At 41.7% G+C, this 25,696-nt stretch overlaps 1 protein-coding gene across 2 annotated transcripts in view; it reads right to left on the bottom strand.

Annotated features, from left to right (window-relative positions):
• The window catches only part of LOC150078554 (uncharacterized), a 67,475-nt gene extending 56,213 nt beyond the window's left edge, over positions 1–11,262 (bottom strand). The window contains exon 1 of one of the 2 annotated variants that reach the window (XM_090384980.1): positions 10,886–11,262. The gene's annotated coding sequence lies outside the window, so the exon portion shown is untranslated. Of the gene's footprint in view, positions 1–10,735; positions 10,849–10,885 lie in introns of those variants that run through there. The other variant, XM_090384981.1, reaches the window with a different exon arrangement.
• Positions 11,263–25,696: the final 14,434 nt, after the last annotated feature.

Here is a 25,696-nt window from a genome sequence, read left to right as displayed (position 1 = left end):
ATAAGCAAATTGGTGGTATTTCATCGGTTGATTAGAGTCATCTACCACCTAGTATTACCTGGTAACACAGAGGGATGGCATTCCTCCATGTGGTGTGGGCGCCACACCTCTACCCTGCTTATGTTGATTCACACCTGTGTGGTCACCCACAGTGTGCATGGAGGTTATATCCAGGGTTACTAACAGTCCCACCATCGTAAAGGTGCAAGCAGAGGATTTGGCTGTCACAGACCGTCCGGACTTTGCCGAAATTGGGTCCACTTGACTTGAATGTCACTCGAATATCAGTTTGATCAGAGTTTTAGACTCCCAGGTAGAAAGTACGGCTTGTCTGGCATATCTGAGAGAATGTCTGTGACAACCTCAAGGACCCATAGCGACGAAATCCATAGTGACCAATGTCTGTGACAACCTCAAGGACACATAGTGACAAAACTGGAAACAGTTTTGTCACTGTGTTAGCAAGTTTAATGATGTCTTCTTGTAGCTTGTTGATGATGAAATATGTGAAACTTCGTGAGCTTTCTGTTGAAAATAATAAAATTTAAAGTGGGCTAGTTCTTTGAGAAAAGGTTCCTTAAAATCTTTGCAACGGAATTAACTTCTAGTCGATAATTCTAATGAATTTCTGTTAATTAACAGAAATTGAATAACAGATATTTATTTAAAGTATACCCAGTAAAATAAAATAAAATAAAATATTTCCAGAAGCTTTCGGAACTCGTGTCCCTTTCTCAACTGACAGAATTTTTAAATACATTACAAGCAAACTGTGGCACGTTACTCATTCGTCATTGTTGTAGCACGGACGTGTGCTGCCTTGCGCCAGTGATCATCCATCAATAAAACGGTTGTCTCCAGGATTGGATGTATACGCATGCCTTTCTGGCGATTTAATGCCTTAGGGTTGTTCATTATGTTTAGTGACTCTAGCCATAGGCGGTGGCGAAAGTGTCGCGCGTGGTCCACTATCTCAAAGTCGCGCTTGGGGTCAAGATCGTGGTTGGTAGCCCAAAAATGTTCTGCAAGCGCGGACTGGTCAGTTTCGGCAAGCCGGATTGCTCTGTCGTGTTCCGTGAGGCGATCCTGGAGACGTCTCGATGTCTCACCTACGTAGCAACTGTTACAGGCCCTACAGGTGATACGGTACACTACATTGCTGCGTAAGACAGGTGTGACAGGGGTCTTCACACTGGAGACAAGTGAACGTAGGTTCCTACCTGGTAATTGTACACATTTTATGTTGTAACTTCTCAGGATCTTCGAGATACGTCCTGACACTCCTGGATAGTACGGAATGTAGGCGGATGATATGCCGACTTGCTTCGGAGGTCTTGGGTTGGAAGTAAGCTCTTGTGCCTGTAACAAGCATCTGTTTAGTACATGGGATGGATAACCGCATCTGGTTAAGTCCGCCTTCACACGGGAGATCTCGTTACGTCTAATTGTGTCGGTGCTGGAATGGCTCCAGGCCCTGGAGAACAGGGTGCGGGCAGTGCTATTGAGATGGCTTGGAGCGTGGCCGGACCCGTAGTTGGTGAATTGACCGCACCACATGGGTTTGCGGTATACTGAGGTCTCTAGATGTGGGCCTACGCGATGCACTAGCACGTCCAGAAACGGGAGCGAACCGTCCACCTCTGATTCTACGGTAAACTTGATGAAATTGGATAGAGAGTTGAGGTATTCTAGTAGTACCGTTTCAGAACCACGTGGTATTATGGTAAAAATATCGTCGACATATCTACACCACGTTGTAATAGGTGTAGGTGGGTTCTGGTGTATCTGCTTCTCCAGATCTTCCATGGCGATGTTAGCTACTACGGAACTGACAGGGGCACCCATAGCAGTGCCATGTACTTGTTTGTAGAGTGAGTCTTCAAAGGTGAAGATGCTGCTAGAGAGGCATAGGTTGAGGGCGGTACAGATGTCATCAGTGGATAGTGACGTCCTGGATTGGAGGCTTAAGTCGCTCTCAAGGAGCCTTCTGGCGCAGTGCACGGCCTGTTGGACGGGAATCGAGGTGAATAAAGAAACCACGTCAAATGATGCCATGACAGAGTTATCAGGGATTGAAATGTCCTTAATGGTGTTAATGAATTCACTGCTGTTTTTAACGGTGTGAGATGTATTACCTATAAGAGGCGAGAGGAGGCTCGCGATGTGTTTGGACAGTTCATACGTTGGGGCACTGCAGCAAGACACTATAGGTCTGAGAGGAATACCCGGTTTATGGATCTTTGGTAATCCGTAGAATTGTGGTAGTTGACAGCCAGTACCACGCAGAAGATGGTGAGTCGCGGTCGGGATCTTCTTATCTTTAAGCCATGCGTGGACAAGTTTATTAACATTTGCTTCCAGACGTTTCAAGACTTTAACGGGAGGATCAGGTAGAGGTTCATATACGTTAGGATCGAGTAATAGGGCCAAGGCTTTCTCTCGGTAGGCTGATCGGTCCAGCACAACAGTCCGGCGCCCTTTATCCGCAGGAAGTACAACGATGGAGTTGTCTTTTCTTATAGATGACAGGGCGGCACGTTGGCGGTGGTTGAGGTTTGAGCACGTTTTTCGAGTGTTGCGGAGGACTGCGGCAGTCTTGAATCGGATCTCGTTGGCAGTTTCTTCGGGAAGGTTGGTAATACTGGCTTCTATGCCCATAGCGAGCTGTGTGATGGGAGGTTTCGATGGTATAACGGCGAATTTCATACCGTTTGATAAAACACTCAGCTGCTCGTTGGACAGTTGTTTGTTACTTAGATTCAAGACGAAAGAAGTCGTGTCGTCTGAACGAGTGTTCGTCTTTAAGGAGTTAGTTTCTATGCTCAAGTTTATGAACTTGCGCTGTTGGCGTAAACGGTAGGTATCCGAGGTCTGACTAGCCCGATGGCAGATGGTATGTATAAGGTTTGTAAATACAATAGGCGAGACCTTACCTTGTATATGTTGTAACAGTCTGGACTTGTTGTAGTCAGCGTTCCTGATTTCATGGTGGAGATGGGATATCCATAAATTTAACGTGCGCAGGCTGAAGTTAAAGCAGGCACGATCCATATGAGAGTTGTGGAACGGGGCTTTGTATCGGAACCCTTTAGGTATAATTCGATTGCTTTTGCATCTGTGGGCGAAGCGTAAATGTTGCCTGTAGCGAGCTATTGAGAGGAAGCATTTTTGCAACTGTGCACAATCGTTGTAGGTATTATGGCCATAAAGTGATCGAATAGTGACAAATGGGCCTGGAGTACTGGGGTCCATAGTTTAACAGATATTTATTTAAAGTATACCCAGTAAAATAAAATAAAATAAAATATTTCCAGAAGCTTTCGGAACTCGTGTCCCTTTCTCAACTGACAGAATTTTTAAATACATTACAAGCAAACTGTGGCACGTTACTCATTCGTCATTGTTGTAGCACGGACGTGTGCTGCCTTGCGCCAGTGATCATCCATCAATAAAACGGTTGTCTCCAGGATTGGATGTATACGCATGCCTTTCTGGCGATTTAATGCCTTAGGGTTGTTCATTATGTTTAGTGACTCTAGCCATAGGCGGTGGCGAAAGTGTCGCGCGTGGTCCACTATCTCAAAGTCGCGCTTGGGGTCAAGATCGTGGTTGGTAGCCCAAAAATGTTCTGCAAGCGCGGACTGGTCAGTTTCGGCAAGCCGGATTGCTCTGTCGTGTTCCGTGAGGCGATCCTGGAGACGTCTCGATGTCTCACCTACGTAGCAACTGTTACAGGCCCTACAGGTGATACGGTACACTACATTGCTGCGTAAGACAGGTGTGACAGGGGTCTTCACACTGGAGACAAGTGAACGTAGGTTCCTACCTGGTAATTGTACACATGTGTACAATTACCAGGTAATTGTACCTGGTAATTGTACCTGGTTCCTACCTGGTAATTGTACACATGTGTACAATTACCAGGTAGGAACCTACGTTCACTTGTCTCCAGTGTGAAGACCCCTGTCACACCTGTCTTACGCAGCAATGTAGTGTACCGTATCACCTGTAGGGCCTGTAACAGTTGCTACGTAGGTGAGACATCGAGACGTCTCCAGGATCGCCTCACGGAACACGACAGAGCAATCCGGCTTGCCGAAACTGACCAGTCCGCGCTTGCAGAACATTTTTGGGCTACCAACCACGATCTTGACCCCAAGCGCGACTTTGAGATAGTGGACCACGCGCGACACTTTCGCCACCGCCTATGGCTAGAGTCACTAAACATAATGAACAACCCTAAGGCATTAAATCGCCAGAAAGGCATGCGTATACATCCAATCCTGGAGACAACCGTTTTATTGATGGATGATCACTGGCGCAAGGCAGCACACGTCCGTGCTACAACAATGACGAATGAGTAACGTGCCACAGTTTGCTTGTAATGTATTTAAAAATTCTGTCAGTTGAGAAAGGGACACGAGTTCCGAAAGCTTCTGGAAATATTTTATTTTATTTTATTTTACTGGGTATACTTTAAATAAATATCTGTTAAACTATGGACCCCAGTACTCCAGGCCCATTTGTCACTATTCGATCACTTTATGGCCATAATACCTACAACGATTGTGCACAGTTGCAAAAATGCTTCCTCTCAATAGCTCGCTACAGGCAACATTTACGCTTCGCCCACAGATGCAAAAGCAATCGAATTATACCTAAAGGGTTCCGATACAAAGCCCCGTTCCACAACTCTCATATGGATCGTGCCTGCTTTAACTTCAGCCTGCGCACGTTAAATTTATGGATATCCCATCTCCACCATGAAATCAGGAACGCTGACTACAACAAGTCCAGACTGTTACAACATATACAAGGTAAGGTCTCGCCTATTGTATTTACAAACCTTATACATACCATCTGCCATCGGGCTAGTCAGACCTCGGATACCTACCGTTTACGCCAACAGCGCAAGTTCATAAACTTGAGCATAGAAACTAACTCCTTAAAGACGAACACTCGTTCAGACGACACGACTTCTTTCGTCTTGAATCTAAGTAACAAACAACTGTCCAACGAGCAGCTGAGTGTTTTATCAAACGGTATGAAATTCGCCGTTATACCATCGAAACCTCCCATCACACAGCTCGCTATGGGCATAGAAGCCAGTATTACCAACCTTCCCGAAGAAACTGCCAACGAGATCCGATTCAAGACTGCCGCAGTCCTCCGCAACACTCGAAAAACGTGCTCAAACCTCAACCACCGCCAACGTGCCGCCCTGTCATCTATAAGAAAAGACAACTCCATCGTTGTACTTCCTGCGGATAAAGGGCGCCGGACTGTTGTGCTGGACCGATCAGCCTACCGAGAGAAAGCCTTGGCCCTATTACTCGATCCTAACGTATATGAACCTCTACCTGATCCTCCCGTTAAAGTCTTGAAACGTCTGGAAGCAAATGTTAATAAACTTGTCCACGCATGGCTTAAAGATAAGAAGATCCCGACCGCGACTCACCATCTTCTGCGTGGTACTGGCTGTCAACTACCACAATTCTACGGATTACCAAAGATCCATAAACCGGGTATTCCTCTCAGACCTATAGTGTCTTGCTGCAGTGCCCCAACGTATGAACTGTCCAAACACATCGCGAGCCTCCTCTCGCCTCTTATAGGTAATACATCTCACACCGTTAAAAACAGCAGTGAATTCATTAACACCATTAAGGACATTTCAATCCCTGATAACTCTGTCATGGCATCATTTGACGTGGTTTCTTTATTCACCTCGATTCCCGTCCAACAGGCCGTGCACTGCGCCAGAAGGCTCCTTGAGAGCGACTTAAGCCTCCAATCCAGGACGTCACTATCCACTGATGACATCTGTACCGCCCTCAACCTATGCCTCTCTAGCAGCATCTTCACCTTTGAAGACTCACTCTACAAACAAGTACATGGCACTGCTATGGGTGCCCCTGTCAGTTCCGTAGTAGCTAACATCGCCATGGAAGATCTGGAGAAGCAGATACACCAGAACCCACCTACACCTATTACAACGTGGTGTAGATATGTCGACGATATTTTTACCATAATACCACGTGGTTCTGAAACGGTACTACTAGAATACCTCAACTCTCTATCCAATTTCATCAAGTTTACCGTAGAATCAGAGGTGGACGGTTCGCTCCCGTTTCTGGACGTGCTAGTGCATCGCGTAGGCCCACATCTAGAGACCTCAGTATACCGCAAACCCATGTGGTGCGGTCAATTCACCAACTACGGGTCCGGCCACGCTCCAAGCCATCTCAATAGCACTGCCCGCACCCTGTTCTCCAGGGCCTGGAGCCATTCCAGCACCGACACAATTAGACGTAACGAGATCTCCCGTGTGAAGGCGGACTTAACCAGATGCGGTTATCCATCCCATGTACTAAACAGATGCTTGTTACAGGCACAAGAGCTTACTTCCAACCCAAGACCTCCGAAGCAAGTCGGCATATCATCCGCCTACATTCCGTACTATCCAGGAGTGTCAGGACGTATCTCGAAGATCCTGAGAAGTTACAACATAAAATGTGTACAATTACCAGGTAGGAACCTACGTTCACTTGTCTCCAGTGTGAAGACCCCTGTCACACCTGTCTTACGCAGCAATGTAGTGTACCGTATCACCTGTAGGGCCTGTAACAGTTGCTACGTAGGTGAGACATCGAGACGTCTCCAGGATCGCCTCACGGAACACGACAGAGCAATCCGGCTTGCCGAAACTGACCAGTCCGCGCTTGCAGAACATTTTTGGGCTACCAACCACGATCTTGACCCCAAGCGCGACTTTGAGATAGTGGACCACGCGCGACACTTTCGCCACCGCCTATGGCTAGAGTCACTAAACATAATGAACAACCCTAAGGCATTAAATCGCCAGAAAGGCATGCGTATACATCCAATCCTGGAGACAACCGTTTTATTGATGGATGATCACTGGCGCAAGGCAGCACACGTCCGTGCTACAACAATGACGAATGAGTAACGTGCCACAGTTTGCTTGTAATGTATTTAAAAATTCTGTCAGTTGAGAAAGGGACACGAGTTCCGAAAGCTTCTGGAAATATTTTATTTTATTTTATTTTACTGGGTATACTTTAAATAAATATCTGTTAAACTATGGACCCCAGTACTCCAGGCCCATTTGTCACTAGAAATTGAATATGCACACGAGAATAGTTCCGTCAGCTACTTTTAATCAGCACTTTCACTTTAGCCTCTGCAGTACTTATTTACCCATATCATAATCTTTCCTTTCTCTGTTTTTATCTTGTTCATAACACTTGTAAAACAAACACCCCCAGCAAGTGCGCTGTCCTCAGTTTTACTTCTTTCATTTCATAACGACAAAAGAACACTATGTATTCAGCACTTGTTCTCTTAATCATTATTAATGATGTGGGATGTTTCTGCACTCCAGCAATTACGGCGAGGTTGGGTGGTGGGGGGGGGGACATCATGGATTTCATCTAATGCCGTGCAATGTATTGCGCATAACGAAGTGACGCAACATTTACATTTGTCAAAATACGAATTCTTGTTCTCGTAAATAGACTAACTTCATTGGGTAAATAGTGGTTGGTTACTATATATATTTATTTTTCAATAGTTCATCGCGTCTGTACAAATTTACAGGTAGTGCCGTGCAGTCTCGACGACACATTGTCTATACGCACTGCGCAGACATGGGAAACCACCGGTGGTGCCAGACCGTAAATACTATGTGTATACACACTAGGGAGCTGCCGTAATATACAAAATGTCTACTTGCATGCCTACAATCTGGATGACTTTTTCAGAAGCAGTCAACCACCTAGCCCGAAAGGAAAGACAATAAAGGGTTCGGCTTTTTTGTGACAATCAACATGCAGTATATTCGTAACCCCATACGGGGCCTAAAGTTTATGTATCAGTATACGGTTTTAATTAATATCATAAAAATAAATGTGCATACTGCACATTGGTTATAGCTGACCAGAGAGAGAGAGAGAATCATTAGTTGGCGAGAAAATCATTTAGTACATTATGGTCGTAGTGTACTGTACATTGTTATGGCAATGGTACTTGTCCATAAATACACAATAAGACTATCACCATACTAACTAAAACTCGATTTCATACACTATATATACTTTCCTACACGTTCTACGTATTCGCTATTTTTTTTTTTTTTTTTTTTCATTGAAGTTCCATTAACCATACTTCAGTTTTTTCCCAGTAAAATTTCGAATATAGCTCTTCTAAGGCCTTTGCCATCTTTCCCCCACTGTTCTTTATATTGAGGCAGGTGCACTGGTGTCTCACCGTAATGAAACAGTATCTATTCACCCTCCTGAACCCATAAATTCCAGGAATTCTTACACAGTGCAATTTTTTGGCTAAGGTTTTTATTCTAATATCTTAATTATATGGGAAATTTCTATTACTGCAACAGTATTTGCTATATAGAACAGTAAGCACTATATGCAGGCTGTGTGCGTACTATGAACAAGCGTGTGTTTCCCGGCTAGTTATAACAAGTATATGTCCCCCTAATAATAATAACAGCAAAAACCAAAAAGATTACGTTTTAGATTACAACTGTATTAACAGAGAGAACAAGGTTGTTGCCAGATCACAACCGATAAAGTTTTTTCTGCTGAATACCAAATATGACAATTTGATAATTCGTGACAACATAGCATGCAAAGCTGCTGCTGCTTTTTTTTTTTTTTTTTTGTTTATTAAATCCTCTTTCCTCTTTAACCCCCTTCACAGTTTCCACATGAATTAAAGTTATTCGCGCCCTCCTCCAAAGATTTTCTCTCATCCCCTTTGGTCCGCGAGCTGCGAACTAATATTGACAGTTAACCTCCTCAGAAAAATCGTACAACTTTCAGTTTATATTTCTGCAGCACCCAATTTTGAGTAAATTACTTAAAAATAGATAGGCTCGTTCAATAAAAATACTAGACATACTCGTGGTGAGTTTGACCCCTCTCAATAAACTTTCTCTCCGGAAGGGGGTAGATTAAAAAAAAATGTATATCGAAAGTGATAATGGCCATACTCCAATATACGGTGCCCCCTTGTAATTGGTTGTCAGAACGGGGGGAAAGCAGTGATTGACAGGTTTTGATCCCGCCTACTGACTGCGTCCCCTCTTCGTTTCACGTGGATGTCACGTGACACGACGTCACTGGAGCGCTAAATGCGAAATTCGTTGCGTATATTCTTTCTTTTGAATGTTGGTTTTTAGTGCGTACGGAGGTGAGTTGTTACTTCTTCATTTTCTGGTTATTGCCTCGTGGTTTTCAGTTTGTCGTTATCCCGTTCCATCCTGCTGGTGAACTGTTTCTTTGTTTATTGCTGCTGTGAGGTGAGTTTAGTTTGTCTTGTATTTCTGTGTTATTTTCACGTATTATTAACGTAGTATTGTGTCCGTTGCGGTTTTTTTTTTAAAAAAAGAAAAAATTCTATGTTGCCGTTTTGTGCTTATGCAAAGAGCAATTTTATTGTTCGTTGCACGTGTTAATTCAGATGTATTAGTGGCCATACAAAAAAAATGTATATTGGGAATTACGTTTTTAATTAATTGTCTTTCGTTTGTGTTTAATTAAAAATGGTAGGTTACCTTTTTGCGGGACTTCGCCAGTTATTTGTCGAAAATTGGTCGTTTGCTGCGTCTCATTATATATTTTTTCGTTTTGAAGAACGTTTTTCAATTGGGAATTACGTTTTTAATTGTCTTTCGTTTGTGTTTAATTAAAAATGGTAGGTTACCTTTTTGCGGCACTATGCCAGTTATTTGTCGAAAATTGGTCGTTTGCTGCGTCTCTGTTTTGAAGAACGTTTTTCAATTGGGAATTACGTTTTTAATTGTCTTTCGTTTGTGTTTAATTAAAAATGGTAGGTTACCTTTTTGCGGGACTTCGCCAGTTATTTGTCGAAAATTGGTCGTTTGCTGCGTCTCATTATTTTTTTTTTCGTTTTGAAGAACGAAATTAGTGTGTTTAATTTGCAATTATTTTGGCTGCTGCTCCGAAAAAATTACTGTTGCCGATAATTTCGTTATTTTTCGGTTCTGCCATACTGTTATGTCGCGTGACATTCGCCACGTGCAGTTGTCGAGAAGAAGAGGGGGAACGCAGTGAGTGGGCGGAGTTACGAACCGTACGTCACTGCTTTCCCCTTCTTCTTCTCGACGTAATTGTCAAAGGGGCACCGTGTTCTGGAGTATTACCGTGATAATTTACAACTTCATTTTAAATTTAATTGGGGAACTTTCTTTGAAGATGGGGAAAAAAAAAAAAAATCTTTCAAAACCCAACCAAACAAGTGAGGGGTATATTAAAAAAAAATAAATAAATAAAATATATATAGATATATATATACATATATATAATAAATAAAAAAAATAAAGTTACTTCGTACAGATTCAATATCGAAACCGGTACGTATGTTTACCATAACCGGAGATATGTTTACCTCCCCTTATAAATTAGAATTTATAGAAACTTTATTACTCCGGCCATCTGATAACAATAATAATGGTTACAGAACGGCAAACTGTTCTGTAACCATTATTGCCTGGACAGCAAATTTATAAAAACTTGAGAAAACAAGTGAAAAATTAATATATAATAAAATTAAACTAACAAACGTGACAATAAAACAACAATAAAACTTAATTAGACAATATCGGATATTTACGTGCGATATTGTCTAATAAAGTAAGTTTTACTAGTATCTGCTCAGTTTATTTACTTACCAGATACTGTAGTAAACTGGAGACTGGTAACCCTACACGAGAATTATGAAACGACACTTTAGTTTGGCGACCACTTCACAGATAACGCATTCACACGACGTTATTTTTTTATTTAAAAAGGAATAAAAAAAAAAAACCAACAACATTTACCTTAATGGCTGTTCGGCATTACACTTTCCATAAAGAAACTGTATCACGCATTCGATACATGGAAGTGCCTACACTTCTCTTGACTGCACTTTCTTGGTATTCACTTGTTCAACTTATTCCCAGCTCATTTGACGACTAATTCTTTCGAGAAGGCCTCCCTGTACTGTATAGAGATAAACGGGCAAACATGTTCTTCTTATTGTTCGACACTGACTGTCATGAATTCAGGCGATCCCTGTGCCTCGCGAGTACAGTATGCAGTTTGTTTTTCCCCTGACGTCAGCCGTACCCGCATCAAATACAGCGTCTCGTTCACTAATCACGTGTATCGAAAGTTGCTAAAATAAAGTTGCATAAGGTCTTCGTTGCGTTTCGCGGATGGCACATGCGCGGCGCAATACTTTATTTAACAAGCACGTGCCTACCAGGAAGTAGGACTGAAAGTACAAGTACGTACATACTTCGTGCGAGGACTCGTGCATCGTAATGTTTTATTCCGCTTTCGATTTTAAGCAACGTTCGTTGAAACTGCGGTTGCGCGAGAAAAGAAACGAGAAAGAACAGCAGCTTTCGACAGCTGCTTCCAAATATCAAGGTGTTCAAACACAAATACTGTACATCAAATCAGGATCGTGAAAACCTTTTCGGCTATGTATCCCTTTGGAGTCCTAACTTAACCAGCTGATCCCGAAATTAAAACATCATTTTTTGCTTAATTGTTCTCAGTAATGAAATGTGATCGAAAAACAAAATTTTTGTAGCACGCCTTCCACGTTACAAAGTACACATTTTAATTAAATACACACTAAAACAGAAATGCGTGTTTTACACGCAAGTCGTTCTATCTATCCATAACCCCTTGTATGTTGACTTCAGAAATGCTAAAGAAAACAGAAAAAAAAAAAGTCTCGATAACTTACATTCGAAAATTAGAGTGACATTGAGCTTACATCGATGAGCCAAAACATTATTTCCACCTACCTAATATGATGTTGGTCCTCCACGTGCAGCCAAAACAGCTCGTAGCGGACAAGCGTGGACGCTACTCGCTGGTCATAATATTTTGGTTGGTAGGTTGGTTAGTTGGTTTTATTGGAGCATTAGCAACTAAGACTATAATGCGGCAAAACCTGGTCATAAAAAGGTAAAACTTTCAGTGGCCTAATGAATTAGGTCACTAAGTCAAGGTATAAAAACAAGTACAAATTGTAAACGACAAATAAACAAGTAACAATAACAAGGTAGATTTTTTAAATATGAGTAAAAAGGTTTACTGATTTCAAAAAGCTAAAAACAGCAGACACATTGTCATTGTCGGATAAAATCTGACTGAGTGTATACGGCTCAGTCAGATGGTTAAAAGCTGTAAAACGGATATTGCTAAAATCTGGACAATCAATTAAAATGTGTCTTATAAAATTGTGTCACAGGACTCACACATAGGAGGATCATCAGCCCTCAGCAAATAAAAATGAGTCAAATGACTATGTCCTATGCGAGTCCGGGCAAGAACAACTTCCTCCTTACGATTCCTGCGCAGAGTAGACTTTCCACGGTTCAATCACAGGCTTTATACGATATAATTTATTCGTGTTCTGTCTATTCCACGAATCCTGCCATTGGCAGTATATATTTTGATGTATTATTTGCCTGCAGTCTGTATGGGGGACTGACAGGCAGCGATTATTACTGGGAATTGCTGATTTGACTGCGGTGTCAGCCAAATCATTTCCCCTAATCCCAATGTGGCTCGGAATCCAGCAGAAGCGGATATCATATTCACGTTCACGGAGGAAGTGAATCTTCTGCTGAATGCTAGACAGAACTGGATGAGAATTATATCTCACAGTTATTAAAGCCTGTAACACGCTGAGAGAGTCGGAATATAAAATGAACCGTTGGTATTGGCATTTACTAATGTGATCCAAGGCTAACTCTATAGCCTGCAGATCTGCAGTAAATATGCTGCATTCGGGGAGAATCTGATGTGATATGGTGGTGTCCGCAAAGACAGCAGCAGATCCTACATATGATTCCGACTTCGAACCGTCTGTGTAAATTGGCGCGAAGTCAGAATGTTCAGCTCGGTGTGCTGAATAAAGCTGCAGGTAGACAAACGATGGAGTGTCCGATTTTACCCAATTTTTAAGGGACAAGTCACATGTTGGAACATGAGCATGCCAGGGTGGAAGGGATTGCTTTGGTGTTTGGGCAACCTTGTCTACCTTGATATTAAGTTCTTTGAGTAGCTCTTGGAGATAAATACCAAAAGACCGATTGACAGTCTTACGGGTGTTGTACAAATTTCCCCATCGTGGCTCAAAAACGAATGGCCACATAAGATGGTCTGGCAGGGATTTCAGTTTTAAAGCATAGTTTACAGACAACTGCTTGCGTCGAGCTATAACGGTGGTTCATTTGCTTCGACGTATAAGCTCTGGATAGGAGATGTTCGATATGCTCCAATATCGATGCGGAGAGCCTGATGATGGACAGGATCCAGCCATCGAAGTACACTGTCTCTGGCCGAATTGTATACCAGGGACCCGTTATTTTGGCTCATCGGTGTATATACATGTGTGTGTGTGTGTGTGTGTGTGTGTGTATTTAATTGCGCGAGGCAGCAAAAAAGGATTTTTTTTTTATGTAAACCCCAAACACGAGAGGTATTAGAACCTATAGTACTTAGTACCGTGCTTGGGTTGGGGGTTGAGAAGACGAAAGAAGATATTTGTTGAGATTACACTTGAACTTCTGTAGACTGTAATTTTCAGGAAATACGTATGAAGGAAGGTTGTTCAAGAAAACGACAGTTGAATGAATAAACGAGGAAGATGAAAAGTTGGTTCTGTGAGTTTTGAGTTGGACAGTAAATGGATGTTGGCTGGTGGCGGCACGTGTTCGGACTGTTTTGAAAGAGAGAGCGGGAATTATAGAACCAATTCAGAAGAACAACGCCCATGGAAGTATCTGTAGAAGAGGCATGCAGCAGAAACAGTACGTCTATGAGAAAGCGACTGGAGACACTCTGTTAGAGATGAATCATTGATTAACCTAACTGCCCTCTTCTGAATGGAACCAAGAAGCCTGAGAGAGGTTTTAGGGGCATCACCCCAGATGTGGGAACAATAATCCATGGCGGGGTGGATTTTCGATTTGTACTGAGTAAGCAGCTGTTTGGAAGAAAAGTAACGCCGAGAGCGAAAGAGAAAATCAAGTTTTTTAGATGCAGAAGAAGCAATATTTGTAATGTGCTTGTGCCAAGAGAGATTAGAAGTCAGGGGAATCCCCAAAAGAGATATATCATTTTGCCTAGAAATCGGAGTGTCACTAAAGATAAGCATAGCAGCAGAAGAATCCTCTCTGCGAGATATAAGACAAGACTGAGTTGTAGAAGGGTTGAAATCAACTAAATTTTCTTTGCCCCACTGGAGAATTATCTGAAGATCGGCATTTAAGGAATTTAAGGATACAAAAGTATACTCTATAAGCAAAGTTATAATAATTAAGCGAAGAAAGAACTGACAGATGGAAATGTAAAGATCACAAGGTGCCAAACTAGTAGGGAAAGGATAGAAAGAAAGTGAAGTATATTAGGAGTGGATGACAGGGAAAGAAGGCGAAGTGAAACATTAAATAATAAGAAATTAAAGGCTGAATTAGAAAGCCAATCAGATGGAATGAAGCTACAAAGGAAAAGTAAAAATAAATTATTAATATTAATGATTACAATAAAACATCATGCGTCAGAAAGGGGGGGTGGGGTGGTGAAAGAAAAATCTAAAGATGAGAGAAAGTAACGAAAAGCAATATAATAAAATCGATGCATGCTGTAAATAATTTATTCTTCGAGGAACTACACCTGGCTGTGTATCAATAAACTACGTTTCTATGCTTATGTATCGCCATGGAAGAAAAAGAATTAAAAAAAAAAAGGATACTCTGAGAGAATGAAAATAAAATACAAATAAAAAGAATTAAAAATATTTTTGTAATAGGGAAGCGAAAAGCAGCAAATCCTTCAAAAAAGATAGGGAGGATAGTCCTGACGCACTGTTCGTGATAAAATTAAGGTAAATTTAAATAGTATTAGCATTAGTAGAGGCATACGATGCAAGAAAGCAAGCTTATGCAGCATCAGTCAAAGTAAAAAAAAAAAAAAAAAAAAAAAACCCGCCCATTCCACCCCTCCATTCGTTCGAAATGCCTGTCCAGTTCAGCCTTAAATTTATTTAGGCTATCAACTTCCACAACAAATGATGGAAGTCTGTTCCACCAATCAACTACCCGCTGGCTAAAGGCAAATTTCCGTACATCTATTCTACAACTATCTTTCCTCAATTTGAAACTATACCCCCTCAGGTTCTTAGTCTGAGGAAAAGGAAGAATCCCATCAGCATTTAGCTTACTCAACCCATTCAAGGCTTTATAATACACCTCAATAAGATCACCTCGCTGGTGCCTACTCTCCAGGCTCTACAATTTGAAGAACTTAAGCCTTTCTTGGTAAGAGCACCCCTTTGCTCACCTCATCAATCCTGTTAGCATTAGTAGAGGCATATGATGCAAGAAAGCAAGCTTATGCAGCATCAGCCAAAAAAAAAAAAAAAAAACACTTCCACTTCACCCCTCCGTTCGTTCGAAATACCTGTCCAGTTGGGCCTTAAATTTATTTAGGCTATCAACTTCCACAACAAGGGATGGAAGGCTGTTCCACCAACCAACTACCCGCTGGCTAAAGGCAAATTTCCGCACATCTATCCTACATTTGTCTTTCCTCAATCTAAATTTATGCCCTCTCAGGTGATTATTCTGAGCAAGAGTAAGAATCCCATCAGCATTGAGCATGCTCAAACCATTCAAGCCTTTATACATCTCTATCAGATCAGTTCGCCGGTGCCTAGTCTCCAGACACTGTAATTTGCAAAACTTAAGCCTTTTTTCGTAAGAGCAACTCTTTGTTCCATTCACTAATCTTGTTGCCCTTCTCTGTACTCGTTTCAGCAGCTCTACATCCTTCTTGAAATGAGGCCTCCAGACCTGTATACAGTACTCTAGGTGTGGCCTGACTATTATGATTATTTTATTTTCATTCTCTCAGATTATCCTTTTTTTTTAAATTCTTTTTCTTCCATGGCGATACATAAGCATAAGCATTGCCTTGTATAACGGATAATGACTTCCCTGTCCCTGCTAGCAAAATTCCTATATATCATTGACAAGACTCCATGACCTGCCCTGGCAGCCCGTCTGCACTGCTTAGCGAAATTCATATTTGACTGCACAATTACTTCCAGGTCTTTTTCACTTTCCACTTCCCTGAGTGTAGTACCACACAGTTGGCACTTTTCTCTTCGGTTATTGCTACCAATATGCAGTACTCTACATTTGTCAATGTTAAACTTCAGTTGCCACTTCTCAGCCCATTTGCCCAACTTATCTAGATCCAGTTGAAGTAGCATACTGTCTTTACTGTCGTTAACAACCGTGCCAACTTTTGTATCATCTGCAAACTTGGATATTAAATCTGATATACCTTCATCAATAAAATTGATAAATACTGAAAACAACAATGAAAACAACACAACCCTGGGGAACTCCACTAATAACATTTGTCCACGAAGAGCAGTGTCCATTGATTACCACTCTCTGTCGTCTCCCACTCAACCATCCTTTTATCCATTGTATCAACTTATCCTTAATGCCATGCCTCTCCAATTTGTACAGCATCTTCCACGTGCAACAGTATCAAAAGCTTTCCTGAAATCCAAGTATATGATATCAAAATTATTTTTGCATTCAGTTTCTATGTGACTACATCATAGTATCCAATCAAATTTGCCAGACAAGACCACCCTTTAACAACCACATGCTATGCCCTAACTATTACTGCAGATGTTACTAGACAACTATTACTTGTCTAGATGATCCTGCAATGCTTCTTTAACTAGTGATTCCATTATTTTCCCCCGGAACATAAGTTATACTAACAGGTGTGTAGTTACTTGTGTCACCTTTTGACCCCCCCCCCCCTTTGTGAATTGGTGATACATTTGCACACTGGGGACCTCCCCTGAGTCAAGGAAGTTCTCATAATTATGGCTAAGGGTTTGCTTGCTTCCTTTGCTGCCTCCTTTAATATAACTGGATAGATCTCGTCCACCCAAGGTGCCTTCCTTATGTTTAACTTCAACAATTTCTCCTCCACTTTGCTCTCAGTTATTACACAATCTCTTAGCTCCCTGTTAGAGTTTGGTAACGGTCTGGCACTCCCCTCATTGAATAACTCCGCATGTGTGAATGTAGACGCAAACTACTCATTCAGTTTATCAGCTACCTGAGCATAATCATCAATAATCAACCCATCTATGTTAAGTGGTCCAATCTGATTCATCCCTTTCTTTCTAGAGTTTACATAAGTAAAGAACTCTTTGCTGTTTTTCATTTCATCCATTGCCAAAGATTTTTCGTAATCAGAGTTCGCCTGCCTAACCTCCTTTGAGACTTGATTAGGAAATAGTTTATACCTGCCATAGGCTTCTGTGTCACCTGATACTTTATATGCAACCCATACATTCTTCTTCTTTGCCAACACCCTCATTAATTCATCTGACATCAATTTAGGCCTAAACCTTGAACAGTATTTCTTAGTTGGAATGAAAAGCCTTGTAGTCTTCAAAATTAAGTCCCAGAAGCTTCCCGCTTAGGATTCAACATTGGTAACATCATTAGCTGTTCCTATTATACAGAACTTAAACTGTCTGGGACCTCTGTAGTCATTATCTGGAAAGTTAAAATCCCCCATTATAAGACATTATGATTTACTGGCCCACTCTATTTCTCTGCACAATTGCTCATTTTACTCATCAGATTTATTAGGACACCTACTCTCATTTTTCCTTTCCCAGTGCTTATTTCACACCAAACAGACTCAACATTGCATTGCAACAAAGAGTGTGTTTCCCGACTAGTTATAACAAGTATATGTCCGCTTCTTGGAAGTGCATCCACCCTCAAGTGGATGCACTTCCTTAGATTTTATGTGTTTCTTAACAAACAGCATAACCCCTCCTCCCTTCCTGTCCTGTCTATTCTTTCTGTACACGTTGTACTCCCCAAATTCCAATTCTGCACTGCTTATATCTGTGTGACACCACATCTCTGATATCCCAACAATATCTGCCTTTGATGTCTTGACTAGCCCTTCAAGCTCATCAAATTTATTAACTATACTCTTAGCATTGGTGTACACCCAAGTATGCAGCTGTTCCTACTCTTAGCCACCCTAACAAAGCTCATGTATTTACTTGTTCCACTATGACCCCCAGCAGTCCTGGAAATTTCCATTACCTTGCTTTCCAGGCTGCTGCTCATTCTAATAGAAGCAGTGCAAGATAATAAGAGCAAAATAAGTATTAAAACGAAATAGAATTTAATAAAATTAATAACAAGTCATCTTTAATTTCCCATCAGTGGGTCTGATGGGAAATTAAAGATGAATAAAGCGAACCTGAAGGGTAAGGCAGGTTGGTAAATTAGAACAAGCTTTGTATATGATATGACTAATAAGTTGAATTAAAGAAGAAATAAAGACGAAGTACAAGTAAGAATAACAGTTAGGTGGAAAAAGACCAGGATATGTCTGCCAGGGGTTTAAGACGTTGTAGAACAGATATCATCTTTTAAGGGCACAAACGGTGATACCGTAGTACATGTAAGAAATATTGTTCAAGGTTTATGCCTAAATGGATGTCAGATGAACTAATGAGACTCGTGGCAGAGCAGAAAAATGCATGGGATGCATATAAATCATCAGGTGACACAGAAACCTATGGTAGATATAACCTAGGTTTGTAATGAACTCACAAAGGAGGTTAGGCAGGCGAATGCAGATTACGAGAAATCTTTGGCAAAGGATGCAAAGAAAAACAGCAAGGAGTTCTTTACTTATATGAACTCTAAAAGAAAGGGAATGAATCAGATTGGTTGACGATATCGATGGTTCGACTGTTGATGATCCTGCTCAGATAGCAAACAAACTGAATGAGTATTTTGCATCTACATTCACACATGAGGAGTTATTAATTAGTATTAGTATTAGTAACGGCCGCATGGTGCAAGAAAGCCTATGGCTTATGCTGCACCAGCCAAAAAAAAAAAAAAAAACATCCGAACAAAACAATGATAAAAACAAAAAAAAAATAAATAAATAAAATAAATAACTAAATAATAATAATTAATAAATAACAAATATATATATATAAATAAAATGAAATATAAATAAAAAGGAAATTAAACCTATCATCCTATGCGCTTCCCTTACCCGAAAGTACTATCCAGGATGACCTTTGAATTTCCCCAAACTGTCGGCCTCTACCACCCATGAAGGCAACTTATTCCAGTAATTTATAACTCGCTGGCTAAAATAAAACTTCCTGCAGTCCAATCTAAACATTTTCCCCCGTAACTTGAATTTATGTCCCCTAGTTCTAGCATCATTTATAATCTTTAAAATTTTGTCCTCATTCATTTTACTGATGCCTCTCAGAGCCTTAAACACCTCAATCAAATCTCCTCTAAGGTGTCTAGTTTCCAAACTCTGCAACCCACATATTCGAAGTCTTTCTTCATAAGGACGCCCTTTTGCCGATCTCACCAGGCGAGTTACCCGTCTTTGCACCCTTTCAAGAAGCTCGATGTCTTTCTTTAGGTGCGGTCTCCATACTTGAACACAGTATTCCAAGTGTGGTCTAACATAAGCCTTATATAATGGGATTATCACGTCCCTATCTCTACTTGCAAAAGTTCGATAGATCATCGATAGGACACCATGGGCCTTCCTTGCAACCTGTTTACAATGCTCAGAGAATTTCATGTCTGACCGTATCGTAACACCCAAGTCCCTTTCCTCCAGTACTGGGTTTAGTTGAACTCCACCAAGTGAATAAGTTTTTTTGGGATTACTGTTTCCCAGGTGTAATACCTTACACTTTGTTGGATTAAAGCACAGCTGCCATTTTTCTGACCATTCTTGAAGTCTATCTAGGTCTCTCTGAAGAAGCTCAGCTTGACAGTGATCATTAACTACTCTACCAATTTTAACGTCATCTGCAAATTTAGACATCACGCCTTCTATCCCTTCAAACTACTCTACCAATTTTAACGTCATCTGCAAATTTAGACATCACGCCTTCTATCCCTTCATCAATGTCGTTTATGAAAATTAAAAACAACAGTGGTCCTAATACTGATCCTTGGGGAACCCCACTTCTTACATCTGAGGAATAGCCATTTATCACAACCCTCTTATCCATCTAAGGATTTTCCCAGTGATTCCAACCTGTTCCAGCTTATAAAGCAACCGCTCATGTGGGACTGAGTCAAAAGCTTTGCTGAAATCTAAATAAACAATGTCGAAATTATTCCCTAAATCCAGCTCGTGAGTGACCCTTTCGAAATAGCGAACCAGATTTGTTAAACATGATTTTCCCTTTACAAAACCATGCTGAGTATCCTTGAGAATTTCAATTCGATCCAAATGATCCTGAATTCCACCCTTGATTATTGCCTCCATGATTTTCCCTACTACTGAAGTCAGACTGACAGGTCGATAATTTCCAACTTCACTTTTAGAGCCACCCTTATGTATGGGAGATACATTTGCACTTTTCCAATCCAAGGGAATCTCCCCAGAGTCTAGTGATGATCGCATAATTAGCCTCAATGGTTCAATGCACTCGCTTGCCGCCTCCCTTAAGATTATAGGGTATATTCCATCAACTCCAGGAGCCTTACTGGTCTGTAGGCTTGAACGTTTTTTCATTAAATAATCTCGCGAAATTTCAATATCATTAATTACATATTTTTTAACTTTGCTCCCACAATTTCCCATTGCCACAAAAGGCTTTTCATTTGTAAATATCGATGCAAAATAACTGTTGAGTTCATCTGCAACGGCAGCTGGTGTATTTATTACTATCCCCTTTCCCTTACGTAAAGGTCCGATCTGGTTTGTCCTGCTCTTCTTGGCATTTATATATGTGAAGAATTCTTTACCCCCCTCTTTGCTCTGTTTGCTAGTGATTTCTCATAAACTGCCTTTGCCTGTCGAACCTTTTCTGTGGCTCTATTACAGATCACCTTGTAGCTGTTATAGGCTTCAGTACTTTTTATTGCTCTGTAACCTTTCCATGCCACCTTTTTCTGCTCAAGTAATGTGGCAACTTCACTATTCATCCAACTTGGAACCCTTCTCGTGGAGTATTTTTTTAATGGTATATACGCATTCAAGGCATCTGTGATTAATGTTTTAAAAGCGTACCACAGTTCAATTGTATTCATTCTCAGCGCGATATCTACCCAGTTACTAGAGGCCATGTAGTACCTTAAGGCATCGTAATGTCCTTTTCTGAAATTAAAACCCATTCCTTTGCCTTTTACTTCTGCTACCTCTCTCGTCATCATCCACCGTAGAACTCCGTGATCACTTCCTGCTACTGGTTCCTCTACTGTCAGCCCTGTTATGTCATCTGATTCATGTGTGATGATGAGGTCTAGGATATTCTTTTCTCTAGTACTTTCCCTGACATGCTGATACAAATAAGTCATCTAGTTGATTTAAAAATTTTGTTCCCCATGTCGAGTTTCCTTCCCATTTACTCCAATCAATTAGAGGCAAATTGAAATCACCCATAATAAGGCATTGACGTTTACTTGCCCATTCCATTTGCATGTAGAGGCTTTTGTCATAATCTTCACAATCACCTGGTCTGTAGATTACTCCTACTCGCATTATACCTTTTTTTCCAACTATCTCACACCATACAGACTCTATACTAGCATGTGAAATGTCTGAATCCGGGAAAGCTATCGTCGCACTCAGGCTGCTTCTGATAAGAAGCATTACCCCACCACCCCTTCTATCTAACCTATCCTTCATAAATACATTATACAAGCCGTACTGAAACTCATCATCCCCAATTTCCGGGTGGCACCACGTCTCTGTAAGCCCTATTATGTCCGCGTTACTTGTTTTAACCAGCAGTTCGAATTCGCTCATTTTATTGACGACACTTCTAACGTTACTGTATAAACAATTAAGATTTACTGTTCTTGTATATTTAACAACCCTAACACACCCCTTGAAGTTTTTTAGACTCTCTTCCCTGATATTAGCTACCCGCTCACGTGAAACGTCTTTGCCCCCAGAACATCTAGATAATACGTCCAGTTGGGGTAACAGATAAGAACTCTTAAGGTATGTGCAAGAGTTACATTGACCAATATTATCAGATAAACGCGTGTCAGTATTACCCACATCCCCCCTAACTAGCAGTTTCCCTGAACCTTTAAGGTATCCTCAATAATACTGGCAAAAACTTTTGCACCACCTTTGTTTAAATGTATCCCGTCTCTACAAAACAAATTAAGGGAGGAAAATGCCAGAAGTTTATCAAACTGTAACAGGGTGCTTAATGATTTCGTAATAACTGAGAGCAAAGTTGAAGAAAAATGTTGAAGTTAGATATAAGAAAGGCACCTGGGGTGAAGGGGGTCGATCCAGTTATATTAAAGGAGGCGGCAAGGGAACTAAGCCCTTAATTATGAGAGCATTCTTGGTCTCAGGGGAAGTCCCCACAGACTGTAGATGTTCAAATGCATCCCAAATTCACAAAGGGGGATCTAATGGTGACATGAGTAATTGCAGAGCAGTTAGTTTAACTTCTGTTCCGGGTAAAATTATGGTTAAAGATGCATTACAGGATCATCTAGACAAGACTGCAGCAATAATTCAGACACAGCATGGGTCTGTTAAGGGAAAATCTTGTCTGACAAATTTGATTGGAAAATTAATGTTGTAAAAAATATTGATATTATATACTTGGATTTCAGGAAAGTTTTTGACACTGTTGTGGATGGGAGTTTACTACAAATTGAAGCACTACGGTATTAAGGGTAAGTTGCTACAATGGAATAAAGGATGGTTCAGTGGGAGAAGATAGAGAGTGGTAATCAATAGAAGCTGCTCTTCGTGGACTAATGTTAGTGGGTTCGGTATTGGATCCACTGTTGTTGTGTATATTTGTCAATGATATTGATGAAGATATATCAGGCTTAATGTCGAAGTTTGCAGATGATACAAAGGTTGGCAGGGTTGTTAATGACAGCAATGGCAGTGTGCTACTGCAACAGGATCTTGAAAATTTGGGCAGATGGGCTGAGAAGTGGCAACTGAAGTTTAACATTGACAAATGCAAAGTACTGCATATGGGTAGAAGTAACCCTAAAGGAACGTACCAACTGTGTGGTACTACACTTAGGGTGGTAGAAAAGGAAAAAAGACCTGGGAGTGATTATGCAGTCAGATATGAAGTTTTCTGAGCAATGCAGACAGGCTGCAGAGCAGGTCATGGGGTATTGTCAATGATATACAGGAATTTTGCTAGGCTAGTAGAGAAATGGCCGGTTTGATTCAAATACACAGGCTGCTCGCGCTGATTAGAGATCGTTTTGATAGTCGTGGTAAGACCACGACTATCAAAATGATAGTTGGCGAGATTTTTTTTAGCATCATTCTGGCTGAGGGACTCATGGAGAGTCCCTCAGCCTTCCCTCAGAACGACTCCAAGTATGTGCCCACAGGAACATTGGACATAAGGAGGCCACCGCAAATTAAAATAAATTGCGCTACAATCAAATTCGCCCAACAAATGAAATACCTCGGGATCATTTTTGACAGCAAGCTCACATTCCAACCGCATCTCAGGCAACTCAGGACGAAGATTAGGAACTACTCAGGCCTGATTGCGCGAGTCTCACGCAAGGACTGGGGACTGAGTAAACAAACCATGTTGCTATACTACAAGACTACTTTTCTCCCAGCGATCACATACGGTGCACCAATATGGTACCATAGAACCAGACTGACCACCAACAAAAGAATACTGGACTCAACACAACGAACAATATTGCTCAAAACAACCCGAGCCTGCAATACTGTGAGCACGGAGGCGCTCCAGGTTCTTACTGGATCCTTACCCCTGGATCTCGAAGTGATCAGATGCGGACTAGCATACTACATATCAAAAGGAATCTCTGTGACCTACTCGGGCTTTACGATTGAACCCACACACAATATAAAAATGGAAAAGGCTCGGCTCTTGGCACACTTAAAACAGGAATGGCAAAACAGGTGGACAGACTCAACCAAAGGAGAGGTGACACGACGCTTCATACCTGATGTAGACAGGTTTTTCCCAAAACTACCTGTATGGTTCCACCCAGGCCTATATGCCACCTACTTATTGACGGGTCACGGCCCCTTCAACGAGAAACTAACATCTCTGGGCCTCCTCCAAGACCCCAACTGTTCATGTGGCGAACCGGAAAGCTGGACCCACCTCATGCACGAATGTACAAACTACGAGGACCTACGTGGAAATCTAATAACAAGATTGACCTACGTGCCGCGAGGCCAGGAGCATCATCTTTTGGACACAAGCGAAGAATATAAGAACCTCACCAGACTTGCACAGGAACTCTTTGCCAGAAGAAGAACCTGTTCTGCGATCAGGAACTAAGGGCACAGTATGCCTTGTAGCAGAAATTAAACTTCCACAACACCGGACTATAAGCAGCACTAGACCACCCTTCCTGATGATGGAAACAGGATCAACGGACCAGACCCATCCGGGATGCAAAAGAGACACTCCACGAGACTACCCTGGTCGTGTATATAACCCATAAATGTGACTGACCTCAACTTACCTGGATGGACACATAGCCAATGAATGACATCGGGGAACTGGTTCCGACTGCTTCGTTGGACCCATATCTTTTTCCCCACCTTGAACACCAGATTTGCTGCCAGTGCGCCAACTGGCGACCGAGCTGGGCACTCTTTCCTGGCTTTCTTTCCACTCCACTTCCCTGGCAGGGGGGAGGTGCCTGTCCTATTGTCTCCTCCCTTCCTCGCCACCCCCATTTTCCCTTCTGGTGGGGCATGGGCATGCCCCACTGACACCTATTGGAGTCGCCTTCCCTATTGACTCCATATTTCTGTCTCTCCCCCCAGTCTTCAGTCTCCCTCCTCTACTCTATCCGTACACAAGCGATTGCCCTACACGTCCAAATTACTGTTTGCCAATAGTTTCGGCCTTTCAAATCCTAGCGCTCTTAACGCCCCCCCCACGCGAAAGATCAAAATTTTTTTTTTTTTTTTTTTTTAGGTCCTAGCCACTGAAATCTCAGGAAATTAGGTGGCAGGACCTGCCAGAGTAATTAATTATAATGCTGATATACCTGGCCTGCCTCCACGGGGCTGAGTGTGGACAACGTTGGGCCTCAGCAGGGGTCCAGCGGCTAAATGGCCAGAGGAACAACGGTACATAGCACTATACGTATACAATATCCACACACTTTTAAATCTCTGGCCTTTCCAGTGAACTGGCACACCTACATAGTGTGCATAGTATTAGGGTCAGGCGCCACCTGTGGTTTCCCACATCTGTGGCACACCTACAATGAAAGCAACGCGGAGATGGGGGAAACCCCTGGTGCCGCTTGACACTAAATACACTCTACACATGCCAGCCGTCTCCGCCTATATGATGTAGACATGTAGACATGTATAGTATCTTATGTAGGACGGCACCTGAACGAAAGTTCATCTCCGTCTTTGTACACTGTGATGGTTACAGAAAGCACTGTAACAGGCCAGAAATGTGTGTAACGTTATGTTCGTGCAGTGTATGTGTTGTTGTGTTGTTTAGTTGTTTCTGGCCGTTTTGTCACCAGGCAGGCGATCACCTG

Source organism: Mastigoproctus giganteus, chromosome 11 (genome assembly GCF_048544385.1).
Source record: "Mastigoproctus giganteus isolate SK-2022 chromosome 11, ASM4854438v1, whole genome shotgun sequence".
NCBI classification, from domain to species: Eukaryota; Metazoa; Arthropoda; class Arachnida; order Uropygi; family Thelyphonidae; genus Mastigoproctus; species Mastigoproctus giganteus.
Note: the sequence above shows the minus strand (reverse complement) of the source record. Positions and strands in the feature narration are given on the sequence as shown.